Below are 15981 nucleotides of genomic sequence, written 5' to 3'. Positions count from 1 at the left end.
GGAATTGATTGACTTCTTTTTGCAGCTCTGAAAACCTTTTGAGCTGACCTGGGCTGCCTGGGGCAGGGATGAGATGCCCTGCATTGCCACTTGTCTCTGGTCAAAGCTGGTGGAGCTGATTTCTCTGCCTGCAGCCTGACCCACAGCTTTCAACAGCTCAGCAAAATAAAAATTGGCGTTTGATGTTTGCATCCTGCAGATAATTATAATTCTCCTGGTGGTTATGTGTCAGGTGTGGGAACCCTCCCTGGGTCTTAGCTGTGCAGGAGGGCGGCTGAGGGGCGGTGAGGGTTGCTTGATGCTCGTCCTGCTCGGGGCTTTGCCAGGACACCAGATAGGAGGATGCAAGAGCGGCGGTGATTGCGGTTGGACATCGTTCATTACCCCATCAAGGACTCAGCACGTCAGTCAGTGAAAAGGCGTGTGTATTGAGCTGACAGCTCTGGATTGTTTCTTCACCAATTACCACGCCAAAGCCTTGGTAGTGTAATGAAATATGCCTCCTACCTATCACTTCGTCTTTGTCAAGCTGACTGGCTGTTCTTAGTTTGTTATGACTGCAAGAACTTTAGCGGTGTCAGAAAAATAAGCAAGCTTGTCTCAGGTGTAAAGAGATCTGAACCTCAAAGACAGAGTGGGTGCTGTTAAATAAAGATGCCTCAGTCCAGATGGAAATGGGGATGGGGGGAAAAAAAACAAACACAAAACTCATTGAGCAGCCGAGGCCTCAGCTCCCATGTGGGACCCAGTGGGGGATGAGAAATGTAAAACTTTTTTTCGCTAAACATCTTAGTAAATAAGTAAATATTTTTACTTTATTTTTTATATATTTTAAAAATATTTTATTACTAAATACAAATACTTAGTAAAGTATTCAGCGTTTCTTATCGTATATTTATTGTGGTCTAACATAGTCTAAACTTCCAGTCTCCCTTCTACATACACGTTCTTTGATAGCCCTTACTTCATTATTTAGGCAGCCTGGATTCTCCTTTACAAAGCTCCCACCTCCCCAGTCACTGAAGGTTACCAGATTGCTTGCGTCTGTGCCAGGAGCTCTCCTGCAGGCAGCGGGCAGGGCTCTCACCTCCTTTGCCCTCTCGGTGAGGAGCAGAGGGTTTATAGTGAAAGGAATTGGGCAGCCAGGACTTAAGTACTCCAGCAAAGCACTCAAGTGCATGCTGAAGCGATGCTCGAGCGTGGGTTGATGTCCAGGAACTTTACTAAATAACAAAGTGAAGTGGAGTGGTGGCCCTGCAGGTAGGGTGGGGGGTGAGGCAGCCTGCTCTCAGTACGAACTGGTGGATGGAAACCCCATTCCTGCTGGGACCTTGGAGTCCCAGTGCTCCCGGTCCTGCAGCGGTGGCCGAATCCGTGTGGGTGAAATGCAGGGGTTTGACTTGGTGGAGGTGCACGTGGAACTCCAAGTATTTCCCATGTTAAACCTAATCATGAAGCTGGTTAAATCTCAACAGGGAAAACTGCTGCTGAAGAATGCGTCTGTGCACTTTGAAGTCTGAGCGATGCCTGGATTCAAATTCCTGCGAGTGATCCATTTGAATCGATGCCACGCGTGCCATCCCTCTTGTGCGTAACATCGGTAAGGCAGGGCTGTCACAGGGCGTGGGGAGTGCAGCAGCATCCTGCTTGTTCTCGGCACTACTTTCCCTAATGAAAGAAAACTGTCGTTAGTTCAATACAGAATATTAAAACATTTATTTATTTTTATTTTTTAAAAAGCTAAGTATTTAAGAGGAACACATACTCCAATCCTCTTCCAATTGCCCTTGGTTGCAAAACTCTCTTGGTTTTTAACTATTTGGTGTTTTTAACATTCAACCCAAAGAAAAAAACTTGGGAATATTAGGCCTCTTAATGCATGCTTCAAAGAAAACACTTCTGAATGGTATGTAATAAATCAATCATTACTTAATAACCATAATGTTTTCCTTTTGAGTCAGGAGCTCTTGAGTAAGATGAGGATTAAAAAAAAAATGAAAATTGACAGCTCTCAGGTCATTTAACGTAAATTGTGTTTTATTGATCAGATTTGAAAGCATTTAATATTAGCTTCATGCAATGACATCAATTGAGGATGCTGTTGTCACTTCAGAAGCAAGAGTTGAAATGCAAGCCCTGTCTGTGGCAGAAGCTCGATCTCCGCAGAAGGGACTTGGCTGAGGACATCTCAGGTCCCACTGACAGTACTCAGCTAAAACTTTCTGCCTGACGTTTTGCAAACCTTAAACAATTTCGCTGATTTCTAGAGCTTTCTGTGTCTAGTCCCCTCCTGATAAAACAATGTTTACTTGCGCTTGTATTTACTTTCTAACAACTCTCCAATATCATATTTACACAGCTGATACTCTTCTGTCGGCAGGTATTTTAATAGAGCAGTTTGTTAAAGCAGCTTTCACAAGGATACAGGTATTGCTGCACGAGAGCATTGCTGTACAGCAAGGTTTCTCCTGAATGCAAGAAGAGTGATTTGCTTACCAAATTTTGTCTAGGGACATCTAAATGAAGAGGCACAAAAAGCATGCGGCTGCAGATCCTTGTCCAAATCCATCTGTGGGTGAAAACCTGTTGGAGAGCAGGTTGATGAAAGTACAGCCTGTTCCTTGCAGCTTTACTGTCCTCCAGCTTATCTGTCCGTCCCTTCTTAAAATTCCTGTTAAAACCTTTTTGGCTTTCTCCCTCTGAAGGCAATTGCATATGTATCTCTAGTAATTCTCCTACTTGTCTCCACTTAACCAGACCTGGACCACTTCTATTTTGTGCTGCACTTCGCCTTTGCTGCGGGTCTGAGATGACAAATGGGGCTGGCCGTGGGCACGCTGAGTGAAGCCCCAGCCCTGCTGAAATCCACAGCTCACCTATCCGGGGGCTTCAGTAGGTGCTCAGACCGCATCAGAGGTGGGGCTGGTGTCATTTCCCACAGTGACGCTTCTGCTGTTAGCTGCTCTTCCAGCCAGCACGTCACGGAGGAAAGTTTTAGCAGAGCTCTTGCAGGCAACTCCATCTCATGTTATTCTTTGTCACTACTAGTTATTGGTGGAAGTGGTTTCGAATGAGGTAAAGTACTTATGTATACACGAGTAGGGCTGCATCAGTGTTTCTTTGTTTTTAATTGTGTGTCTGGTCATGAAGTTGCCTGACCCTCTGGAGTTTTTCTGGCTTTTCTCTGGTATTTGACGCTTATTGTTTATGTGCTTTTCTAGCTCATTAATTCATTAAGCAACAGTGGTGATGCAGGCCTTTGATCCTCTTGAAAATTAACTGGTTATGCCCATCTCTTTACCAGTTCTTGAGCTGTGGCAGTACTTAATCTCTCTCTCCTGGATACTTCAGGTCATCCACAGACCTTTGCCAGGACCTTTCTAAAGACCATACAATTCGTAGGTCAGTTTCCCTTATTATTTTGCAGATCAGCTTGCAGAGAGATGCAGTTTTCCTCTACAGAAACATATTGCTCACCGTGATGTGCGTAACTTTCAACTAGCTCTTAAAATAATCAACTTTTTCTGCAATGAAAAAAGTCATGGCTGGTTTATAATTCCACACCTCTCTTCTGCCAGAAATGCCTGCGTATCCCCAGTGACAAATCCAAGATTTGACTATTTTCATTGACAAGACTACTCGATTCCTATCCATATTCCCACATTTTTTAGTGTGATCCCTTCCTATGGAAGGTAAACTGCATCACTGCAATGTCCTTGGCCCTTAGAACCAAAAGGTATGGACAGTTTACCACTAAACTTTTGTCCCTTGGAGATGGAGCCTCTGTCCCTGGTCGGAGCCTTTCCAAAAGCTGGCTGTGAGTTGCTAAGAGACAGCTCGTCACTGCGGCAGGGCAGTAATCAGCTGCAGGCAGGTAATTAAAGTCACTACTGCTTTATTATTAACTCTTCGTAGATTTAATAAAACAAAAACCCAAACAACTTTTTGTCTGCCTACCCTCAAGCGAATAGCACAACACTCCTGGTCCATCTACATCCATTAGGTGCTGTCTGTGATTTTTTTCCTTCCTTTGGAGACTTGGCTCCCAGGGGCTCTTTCAAGTGCTCTCGCCATGACCTAACCCTCCTCTGCTGAATAATTCCTACCGAGACAACACGGTTTCCCCGCTGTGTTTTCCACGCTCCCGGGTTTCAGCAAGGCAAATAAATCAGGCTGTCTCCCATCACCAGGCAGCCTTGTTTGCTCAATTTTGCCGTTCCATTTCTTTATTGAATAAACACGTATTTATGTATTTTGTGTCCTTTTTCTGCCTGCCCATTTTTATTGAACTTCTTTATTGGCCATACTGTTGGGCTTTTCTGACGGGGGTTTGGATCTCAAAATGCTATTTCTTCAGACCAGCTGTCACTTCTGTCCTGACTTTTTCCCAGGAGATTTCTGTGCATCACTTGCATGTCTAGCTGTGCCTAATCAAAGTACCCCTCACCTTCTCCATGGCTTTTAGTTTCAATACCTCTGTACACTAAATCTTGCTGTTCCTCCACCTCCTTCTCTTAAGCTAAGGTGACCCTCTTCTTAAATCTTTTTTTTTCTTTTTTCTTTTTTTTTTTTTTTCCCAGAAATAGAGAAACAGCCTCCAGCTGCAGACCTATGGGTTTCTTTTAACATCAGCATGCTATAGAGCCAAGGAGCGCTGCTCCCAGGGCAGCCCAGAGCTTTCCCAGAGCAAGCGTTTGGCGGCAGCCCGGTGAGTGATGCGCACATGTTACCCGAGCGATGGGGATTGGATTTTGGCTGCTGTTATCCCCACCCAATGAGTCCAAACTTAACGACAGGAGAGGAGGGGTTTTCTCCTGATTCACCAGTTTGGGCCCCTGTGCTTTGGTGTTTTTTTTTTTTTTTTTTCCCCTCCCCTACAAGCTCCTCATTTCTCTCTGTAGGGGATTGTGTAGCTTTGGGGGATGTAGGAAAGCAGGAAAGCTTTTCCCTAATGGCTCCTGTCGCTGACTTCCAACTAAATCTGATGTAGGGAGATGCTGCATTTTTCAGGGCTGGAAGTTGGTGTCTGATGCAGGAGAGTTGGGACAGGAATGAGGTTTCTTGTCTTGCATGGCTACACCGAGGACTGTTATTTAGAGCTGTTATTTAGAGCCCTTCACCTCCACCCTAAGCACCTGTGGAGGCTTTATTCCTTAGCCCCTCAGAGGAATCACAAATGACAGAAAGAGCAGAAGATGTAATGACCCTTGAAGTAGGAGAAATTATTTACCAAACCATAGATAAGACAACTGTTATCTCCTCTATTGTGTTTCAGGGAACCAATCTATTGCAGATGTTGCCATAGCCATTCTGTTTAATTTAAAATTGTCCTGCATTCCTTATATCTCAAATTCTTTCCTGTGAAACAAAATCCTTTCATAACCTAAATGCATCACAGGAGACGAGAAGGGCTGGTTTGTGGATGTATGTGGCCATTCCAATGGAGCTTTATGTAATTGTTTTTTAAATAGAAATCCTTGCTGTATTTTTTTTTTGGTCTGGTTCATCCTGGTTTTGTCGGGTGCCATATGTTTTCTGACATATGCTCCCTGTCTAGCAATAAAAAGCTACCAAGACTAAGAAGCCTTCATTAATTTGTAACAGACAGAGTAAGAGCTCCTCTGATTTTACTGACTTTGAGAACTCAGTAGCAGATATAATATAATGCAGGGATTATAAAGGAGTTTTCACTGTTGGTTTCCTGGAATAATTTTCTTTGTGCACGGGTCTAAAGGGTAAGGATTAACAAAACTATTAGTAATCAGAGGCAATAGATGAGTCTGTTTACCTATAGCTTTTAGTCCCTCTCTCTTAAAAGGGCCAGTGACACTGGTGCAAAAAGACCTGCTGGTGCTTTAAATTTGACATAGTCCCTATTTCCAAAGAGCTGATACATTTTTTGTTTTCTATTTTCCCACTGAAATGAGGCAGGGTTCCCAGTTTCACCTATGTACAAGGAAAACATTTTGTACTTGCAAGACAGTACAAGGCTGGTCATGTTCTTTAGATGTGCATTCAGAGGCAGGGCAGAGCAGTGAGTCGGGTATATGTGCCAGTGTGAGCTTTATTCGCCACTTACTAATCACTTTATGAACGCTAATTTTTGTATTCCTTCTTCTGAGACAAGGTTTTGAAGGCACTTAAAGGATGTCAAACACATGCAGCTGGAGATAGCTCTGGGGATTGATTTCACCCATAGCATTGTAGGTCTTATGGTGAAAGCCATGTTACGAGCAGAGCAGCCATTTACCCACTGCTCCTGAATTGCTCTTCCTGGGACCTGGTGGTGCTGCAGAAATTAGGGTGTTTTCTATGAAATGATACAGCGCAGTGGTTGTCGGCCACACGCTAATGGAGTGGCAATCAAAGCTGTCAATGGAAATGATCTACATGCAGTGGCTTGATTATCTATGTCCTGGGATACTTCTATGCTAAAGGATTTTTCAAGTTTTAATCAGTCTGCATTAACTGTGATGCTCTTGCAGTTGATCATGGAAAGAAAGCAACCGTTGATTGTACTAAAAGCATTAAGTGACCTCTGCTAATTAAAAGACAATGTCAATGCAGCTGAGCTGAGTGCCTGGGTCTTTAGCCTTTTAGATAAACATTAGATGAAAATCAAAGAGTTTGGAGGAAATAAATGTGGTAAAGGTAAGAGACTTGTTTGTGGAAGTAGCAGGTCATATTTCAGTACAGATTATGAAGTCCATTAATGATACTTAATATACCATACAGCAAGTAAATTGTCGAAAAAGACCAAGCTTCCTCCCCAGCTGCAAGATGTCTTCGCTTACTTTACCTTGACTGGGGCATTTTGCTCAGGAAAGCTTATGACGTAGTGAATCCAGTGTCTCTGTGTTGTCCATAAATAAACTAAGTGGGTTTCCTCACAAATGTGTGTCACCTTTTAAATGACCCAGACGTTCGGTGTTAAGTTCTGTGTTCAGTAATAATGTAGTCAGTGTCTACAAATGCGGTCTTACTTGCCTTTTTGCATTAATCTCAGTGTCTGGGAGAGAAAACAAAACAGGTGGAATGACTGCGTACAAGCACATCCCTTATTCCTTGGAGACTGTAGACAGTAAACAGGCTCTCCTGCTTTCTACATATATATTTATACATATATATATGTATACACACATATATATATACACACACAGTATATATGTATGTGTATATACTATGTGTGTGTGTATATATATATATATACAGGATGAAATTCCTTTGGAAAGAGAAGCAATGGCATGACATTGTGTGTGAAATTGACTGGAGCTGCTCCCTACCGTTGTCCTCCAAGGAGTCATGGTGGCCAGAGAGCTGGTGAAGGAGATGCTGAAGCAGCCACAGGGAGTACAGTATAGTTTGTCTAGTTTGTGCCATGTTCTTTGAATCCTTCCTCTGTAACATGAAACAGAAGGAAGGCTGATTGAACTATGTTTTTGCATGTGGAAGAAGTTAAATCACGCGTGGGAATATTGAGAGGAACACAGTGGTTCCGACTGGTGTTTGAGCATGATATTGGCTCAGTGCATAAAGAATAGCTTCACAGAGAGGAGAAGGGGAGGAGTCTGCTTCTCTTCAGATTAAAAGAAATGTTCCTGAAGCCAAAGGTAATCTCTTCCCAGGCAGTTCGTAACCGAGCTTCACGGCTGCCAGCCTGTGTTTGATCACACTCAGCATCTCCAGCCGAGGGGGCTGCGGGGCTGGGGGTGTGCAGGCATCCAGCCGCGGCCTCGGTCTCCATCAGAGGCCCTCTCGAAAAGGTAGTTCGGGGCAGGAGATGCTTGAGCTCTTCTTCTGCCACCACAGTGAAAGATCCAGGGTGAGATGGGCTGGGTCTCGGTGGTGCTGCTCATCTCTTGGCCAGGGAATGATGCTGGGATGAGCTCGTGAGCTGCAGGCCCGGCTGGGGCCTCTGCGCATCATTTCGGACTGGGGTATCCTGTCAGTCAGAGAGGGTGACAAGATGAGGGAGAGGATTTACTAACAGAAAATGGTGATTTTTTTTTTCTTTGCCAAACATCTTACAAAAAATGTTGTTCATCAGGAAACCTAAAAGGGAGGTTTTAATGCAAATACCCACTTTACAGAAGGATTTTTTGCCCCAGCCTTCTTGGCAGTGAGAGGTTGCATCCACGTGCGTGACACCCCAAGAACTACCTTGTAACTTTGGAAACAAGGTGCTTTGTCAGTTCTAGGCACTGCATTTTGTGGAGTCAGCCTCCTCCCAGCCATGGCTGCTGGGCAGAGCTCTGGTCTCAGCAGCGGCTGACTTGTTTCTTTCTGGTGTTTTACAACGGTGTTTTACTCTTATTTTCAGTGTTTTTAAGGCAGAGATGTGCACCTGAAGATATTTTAAAGCTATTTCTTTAAAAGGCTATACAAATAAAATAAATACTTGGCATTGAGTTTCTTGGAGTGCATGATGAATATTTTAATAGTTAAAAATCTAGCCAGAGAGAAATTAAATGATTTAATGCTCTAAATAAATCTCTTTGTGGGTTTTAATGTGCAAGAATGGACAACAATGGCTGTAAAACTGTTCCGCAAATACTTAGATCTATGCCATAGTATACTTTGTATATGTTATATCCGTAGCCAGTAATGGTCTGTTATGTCTTTTCAGATGCTGAGGGAAGGTATTAAACAATTTTTCTCCTCCAGCACTTTGCATAATAACCTTTAGGTTTTGAGCGGAGAGTTTAGACCTTTGGTCATGGTTGCAGAAATTCATCCTCAGCACTTTCGGTCTCAGGCCGTGAGACTCGGTGACTCAGAGCTCTTGCATCCGTGTTTGGAAGTAGGAACTAGAGAGGGGAAAGTTTTGGGGAGGCCAGAAGGGGAAGGAGGATCAGGGTTGGGATTGATCCCATACAGAGCAGCTCAGGCAGCACAAATTGTGGAGATCTCTCTTCTCACATGACTGCTAAATATCTCGGTACTGTGAAAACTTTCAGACTAAAATGGATAGCAATTGGCTGTGTCACAGCCTAACATTTCCATGACTTTCTCCCCCCCAACCCCCATATCTGGAAAAAGATTCTGTAATATCAGCTACAACACGGAGATGAAGCATTGCTTGAGGTGTTGCGCTGATTGAGCAGTGTAACAGATAAGAAAGCCTCTGATATATTTGGTCAATTTAAAAAAAAAACAAAAAGGTACTCTGTGCGACGTGTGTCTGAGTTCCATTTCCATAAAATAGTATCTTTTACATCAGCGAGAATCCTTCAGTATTAGATCCTGCTGTAAGGCTGCCTTTCTGGCAAGTCTTTCTGCTAATCGAATTGTCTATATTTTCTTGTTTGCTTTTATAGTAATTCCTGTTGCTAAATGTAGTGAATGCAGTTGATGGTGCCCGTGTAAATTATTAAAATTATATAGAGTAATAAAAATGTATTGTGTATAAAAAGATAAAAGCTCAAGTTGCACTGCCTTGCTCTGCAAGTTACTTTGGAAAATTATCTAGTATTTAAAATTTATGCAGGCTATACATTAAATACTGTTGTTTGTTTGTCTTTGCATGTTTTCCAAAACAACATGTTTGAATGTTTTAATTTTTAGACTTTCAGTTTCTTTGAAGAAAATTGGGGGACATCTGCTAAATTTTTTGATTTTTTTTTTTGAAAGGATCTTGATTTGGATGCTCAAAAAAGTGTTGAAAATTATAAATCACTTCTGAAAATGTATGTGGGATGTTCATAGCAAGGAACACTGAAGAGACTTAACTGTATAAACTCCGCTCTGTTAATTCATCACATTACTGCACAATGTTTGTTTTCTTTTTATTAAAACAGTAGAGTTTTTTTGGGAATCAATGAAATAAACTAAGCCTTTCACACCCACTGGCCCCTCAACCTCACAGTAATAAAACAAACTTTTTGGGTTTTCCCCTTCTCGTAGCAGGCACTCGGGGAGCAGATATAGGAAGTGTCATGAAAGTTGGAGAGAAACACAAAACAGTACAAATGTAAGGCTGGTCTTATAAGGAAAAAAAAAAAAAAGAAGAGCACTGCATAATCTCAGCCCTTGCTAGAGATGTGGTGAAATGTTGACTCTAATTGCCATGGGACATAGATTAGCAGATGGTCCCATGGATAGACTGCTCTCCATGTCTATAAATAGCATAAGCTAATTTATGCAAGATCTTTCTTTTCTTTTATAGCCACCTCCCAACATGTCGCTGTCTTTCTGGCAAGGAAGTGCCCGGCACTGGAGCTAGAATACAGGTCTTGTGTAAAGCCCTGGCATCATGTGATTACGTTACAGCAAAAAACCATCTGATCAAGTGACTCGTGATTGAAAAGACAGCCAGTGACAGCCCGATCTGAATGCACCTTCATTTCAAAAATAACTATCGGGTATCTGCAAGTCAGCTGGAATAATAGCAGTGGGAAGCGGGGAAGGCAGCACACCTCCGAGCGGGGTCAGGGAGCCTTCATGCCGTTTCCAATCTCAGGCTGTCCGAGTGCTGTTTGCTTTGCAGATCTCGTCTGCCTTCAGTTTCCAGCTCCCCGCTGGAAGAGGCACGCGGTCGTGCCGGAGCTGGTGGGAACCTTACACCTCTGTCTGCTTGCACCAAGGCTGAACGAAAGCTCTGGTGGGTGAGGTGCTGAAATGCTTTGGGCTGGTCGTAGGTACGGATCCTGCCCCCTTCAATGGGACCTGCCAGGCAGCCCGGCTGTGATGCTCCATCCCACCTCAGCAAATAGTGAAGCTCCTGCTGCTGTCAGCAGCAGCGAGATCGGGGCCCTGGTTTCTTTGTTTCTCAGGGTTCACCTCCCTGACGCGTGGACCCCGGGTGCTGCAGCTGCCTGTCAGCCTCCCCTTATCTCCGGAGCACGTTGCCATCCCTGCCAGCTTTCCCCAGCCTCCCATTCAGCTCCTCTCTGTCAACAGCTCCTGCAATGGAAGCTTCACTTCTTGGTTCATATTTTTGGCCCCTTTGTCATTCAGGATGGCTCATGTCAGTAGGCTTGGCTACAAGTGTTACCTAGCAAGCAGGTATCAGATCCCCAGTGATATTTATGCTTTTTTTGGTGCCATTTGTGCCTCGTCCAAAGAACTCTGAGAAAAGCCTCCTTCTGAGCAAGTGCAGCCATCGCTGTGCAATGTTTAGGGCTGTAAATCAGCTGAGTCAGAGCAGTATATGTCCAGCTCTGCCTTGCTATTACATCAAATTAAAGAAGTAAAATTAAATAAGGAATAAGCAAAGAATTTGCTAAGCTGCAAAGCAAGTACAGGGAGTTGGGGTTTTTATTTTTCATTTTTTTTATTCTTAGCACTTTCTTTTCCCAACATTAGCATAATATCCAGTAGCCCCTGAGGAAGGCTGAGCCACCCCTTTGCTGACTCCCTGGACAGGGAAATGAAAACGTAACAGGGAACCTGCAACGTGAGTGACTTGATGCCATCTGAAGCCTAATGCCAATCAAAACCAGCCACCAGAAACGCGCATTGGAAGATCAAGGCCCAGGTTCTGCTCCGTGCTAAATCTAAACCCTGCTTGGGTCAGTTGGGATATTCTGGATTTGCCTACACATAATTTAGAGCAGATTTTGGACCCTGCTCATGAGCATTATGCCTTTCCCTACAGGAAGCAAGATTGCTTCTGACCTTACTTAAACTAAGCAGCTTTAATCGTCGTGTATGGAAACACCAAGACTGGGCTGGGGGCTGGGGGCGCAGCCATGAGAATCCTATAATCTTTGGTTAAGTTGTAATGAAATTGTCCAGGACGAGAAGGAAACAGATGGATTCTGATTAATTTCTCACAAGTGTAGACCTCAGCATCCGATGTAACATATGTGGCGAACAAATGTCACTCATGCCTCCAAAGTGCAGAAAATATCACTATTGTCAGGATATATTCATTGGCATATTGGCTGCTGAACTCACAAGGGTATAAGGATGCTGTGCATTACGTTTAGTGCTGAATTAAATATTCAGAGGCAGAGATACCTAACCTGTCTCTGTATGCCTCACTGGTTATCACAGTTGAACTTAATGAATTGAAAGAGGGAGGGGAAGGGAGATCTCCCCCCTCCTTTGTAAAGCGTTATTTACTGGGGAAGAAATATCAAGATGGCTTGCTATTTCTGCTTTACAGCGTTCACTTGGCTGGCAATAGAGGCTGAGTTAGGGAAAATAATGCAGCTTTGAGCTGTAAATGAGCAACTACACTACTTTGATCTCGTACTGATAGAAATCAGAGCCCAGCTTTGTGTTTGTGGAGTCGCTCTGGTTTTTGTCACTTCTATAATCTATTTCATGTAATTGCATATTTAAAAGAAATGAAGTTCATTTATTGATTGCCACTGCATTGTTTAAGGCAGGTAAACATAAGAGGCCAGAGCTACTTGCTCTCGTCTCTGTGTAGGCTTAGGAAGTCGAAGGAGCTCTGCATGCGAGTAAAGCGAGGCCCCATCTGCGCTGAGGAAAGATATTCATTACAGCTGACTTGTCCTGTTAGAATTACTGCCCCAGACTGTTTCTCAAAAAAGGATGTCACTAAGATATCTATTAGAGTATTTCATCGCCACACTTGGGCACCGAATATTGAGCAGGGGGGCTCCTGCGTAGCCCAGGCTCTGCTCCTGGAAAAGGCTCCCCCCTTTCCGTCCACCTCCCTGCAAAACCAAGGAACATGTGCGTTGGTGTCTTTCCTTCTAAAAATGAATTCCTCATTAGAAAAATAGTGAAACATAGGTACTTTGCTCTCTGTTTTGCTGTATGTTAAAATTATATCCATCTTAATTTGTACGTTTCCCTCTTCCCCTTTGGCAAACACTGCTCCGGCTCACATTACAGGCTGGTTGGTCTTAATGATCTCCTTTGTAACAAGTGCATACACATCTTTTGGGAGAGCTGAAACACCTCAAAAGGAGCTTTATTTCTGATTGAGGAAAATGCAGCTGGTAGGGCTGGGGAGTATGCGACAGCCACATTTGCTGCTGTCACAAAGTGGCTAAAGCACACTCGCTCTTTCTCATGCGGTGTTTTGCTCTAAACTGAAGATGCAGCAAATCTCAGTAATAGCTGGGGCTTTGCTAAACGGCACCCATCTGCTGAAGTCGTAACCTTCATTTTAATTAAGACCTCTGGTTTTGGAAAACTTGACCTGAGACTCTCATTTCCCTTTTTTTTTTGGTCATTTAATGTTTCGACCTACGCTGGCCTACAGGCTCCTGATGGCTTGTGAAGCCCAGCAGTGTTTTGTTTGACTCCTGCGCTCATTAGGGACAACGAGTAGTGTCTCTGCTTAAAACTTCAAAAATTCTAATCAGACAATCGGACCAATTCTTCAGGAAGCCACTGCCCAATTGAGTGCTGGTTTTGCTGAAATTCCTGCCCTGTGTTGTTTCCAACAGTTTTTGTCTGTTTTTGCCTTAATTATGTGCCAGGAGGGGTGGAACAACTTGTGTGTCTGCAGACTTTGTGAGCAACACTGCTATCCTTTGTTGGCTGGGAACTTCTTTTCACTTCTGTTTTTTGTTCTTTTTTTTTCTCCATGGTTCCTGACCACGTGTCACTTGGAGTTTCCTCCATGAAGCTGCCACCAGCGCCAATGGGACTAGGTTTTATCATTGCTTATTGCATCAAGACTGCACAAAGCAGCACAAATCCTCTGTTGGTCTCCAAAATCACCAAACAAGGTCAGACCGGCTCTTTTTTCTTTATTTTATTGTGTGGCACTGGAACTTCCGTGAAACGCGGTGCAGGGATTCTGTGACCCGTAGGAGAGGTGATGTTATGAAGCTACAGCAGAATTTTTTGACCCAAGCTTGTGTTATGTGAAAGCCTGAGAGGCTCATGGCGCCATCCCAGCTAAACGCATGGTGTGCTGAATAAACCTACCTGCTGCACCGCACGGCAGAGCTTTTTGTGGGTAACCAGCAGGGCCTGAAGCCACAAGGAAAGGTGAAGCCAAGGAGAGAGATGGGAGACGAGTTTATGGGGAAGCTAAAATGGTGGGTGTGGAGATTTTAATTAATTAATTGCAAAGCTAAAGAGAAAATGAATATATAACCAATACAGAAATAACTCGTGCCTAAAAATAGTCCCAGGAATCAGTTTAACTGAGAATATGCTCAGCCAAGTGAAGCCATTTCCAAGGTGCAGGGTGATGAGAACGGGACCCGAGCGCGCCTTGCCATTGTCTCTTCAGCTGGAGCACTGCACGTGAGAGTCCCAATTGCTGCTTCCTGCGTACAGCGAACCGGTAGAGATATTAAATTGGGGCATAATGATGAATGAAACCGTGGGACGTGTCTTGATTATCCCAGGTTTCTAATGTATAATTGAATTATTTTGGTAAGTATATTTCAAGCCCTTTGATTTCTGGCCTCTGTTTTTAATTACTCAGCCCCCTCTTGCCCTTGTGCATTATTATGCTATTCATTAGCATTCCGTGAGACTACAGAAGTTTGACTTCTGAATAAAGTAGCGTACAAAAGAGAAGGGATGCTTTTATCTTACCGCTTAATAATTTAAATGGAACTCTTTTCTTTAATCAATGTTTAATAGTACAATAGCCGTTTATTTAAACTGCACATTGCCTAATTTTGCAAACAAAAAAGAGGGGAAGGATAAACACGTTTAGAAATAATGAGCTTTGTAACTATTGTAATCTTCAAAAGATTTAAAATATCTACAGCACTTATAATGTCAGTTCCTCTCAACGAGACAGTAACATGGGCCTGGATGTATCTGTATCATTTATGCAGCGTTAAGTAGTACAAGCCTATTTTTTATTTGCGGGAAGCAGAAAACCTTTCTAATTGCAAAACTGAAAGCTACTCAGCAGCGTTAATATTGTTGGCATGACCGCCAGCTGTGATGATTAGGATGTGTGACAGAGGGAGAGATAATTTGATCACAGGCCTGGGGACTAGGAGCTCCTGTGGCCTGCTCCCTCCCAGCACACCTATGAAGGAAAATATGGGGAGAAACATAGCTGGGGTAGAAATCCAGTGGGGATGTTCTGCGTGTGTGATGCTTGTGCTAAATCCCCAACAAAATGGGGTTTGGATGAGGCTCAGTCACTGTGGGCTGGAAACCGGGAGCCTGAGCCATGGCAAGGTCGGGGGACCTGCAGAACCCGACATAAAAGAGATGGGCTAAAGCACTCGTCCCTCTGCTCGGTGTCCTCATCTGTAAAACAGGAATTGATCAGGGATATCTTGAGGATTTAGAGATATCTGGAGACCGCTTTGGAGGCATTAAAACTAGTGAGCATAATATCTGCATTTCAAAGTACTCTTTGGACATCTCTTAATTCATTTTGACAGCAGCCCCGCACAAGAAACGTGGCCGTCTCCATTGTCTGGATGGGATAACTGAGACCAAGGGACTGGCCTGAGATGAAGGCAGCTGGGGAGGGGAACATGAGCACAGGATAGCACGAGGACAGGGGCGCAATATCCCCAGCAGCCCAGCAGTTTGGTTGTAAAAGCACCCGTGCCGGCAAACTGCTCTACCCACACACACCGGGGGTGTTAATCCTACATAATCCCCGTCTGATGTCCTGGCCAGGCTGTTTTCAACAAATTATTCCCCAGGCAGCAAGACCAGACCTTTTTTTCCTGTTGACGTGTGTCTCCTGGCCCCTAAATCTTTCCCTTTGCTGCCAGCACATCCAGTTCTCTCCTTTTTTTTTTTCCCCCTTTTTTTTTTTCCTTCCCCCTTTATCTCCCCAGATCCACGTCTCACAACCCTTTGTGCAAGCTCGGAGCTCCTTCCCTTCTCTGCCTTTTTTCTTCCTCTTTTCCTGGCTTCGCAGAGGTCTGGAGTAAAGACTGGAGGGGAGTGACTGTGTCAGGAGCAAGAGGGTAAGGACTGCGTGGAGAAAAGTAATCTGATGCTGTGGGCTTGTTCCCTCCTATTGGGACTGTTTTGTAACTCCTGTTGACTGAGAGCTTAGCTGGGTTATTCTAACATGAGATGAGGAAGAGCTAAGACTTTTTTTTTTTTTTTTTTGAC

The 15981-nt window shown here is 43.8% G+C and overlaps 1 long non-coding RNA gene across 1 annotated transcript; it reads left to right on the top strand.

Moving 5' to 3' along the window:
• The first annotated feature begins 1511 nt into the window (after nt 1-1511).
• LOC121075543 lies at nt 1512-14458 on the top strand. Its single transcript, XR_005823006.1, has 4 exons — nt 1512-1600; nt 4581-4708; nt 10166-10604; nt 13539-14458. It is a non-coding gene; the product is annotated as an uncharacterized LOC121075543 (long non-coding RNA).
• The last annotated feature ends 1523 nt before the right edge of the window (nt 14459-15981 follow it).

This window comes from Cygnus olor, chromosome 10 (genome assembly GCF_009769625.2).
Source record: "Cygnus olor isolate bCygOlo1 chromosome 10, bCygOlo1.pri.v2, whole genome shotgun sequence".
NCBI classification, from domain to species: domain Eukaryota; kingdom Metazoa; phylum Chordata; class Aves; order Anseriformes; family Anatidae; genus Cygnus; species Cygnus olor.
Note: the sequence above shows the minus strand (reverse complement) of the source record. Positions and strands in the feature narration are given on the sequence as shown.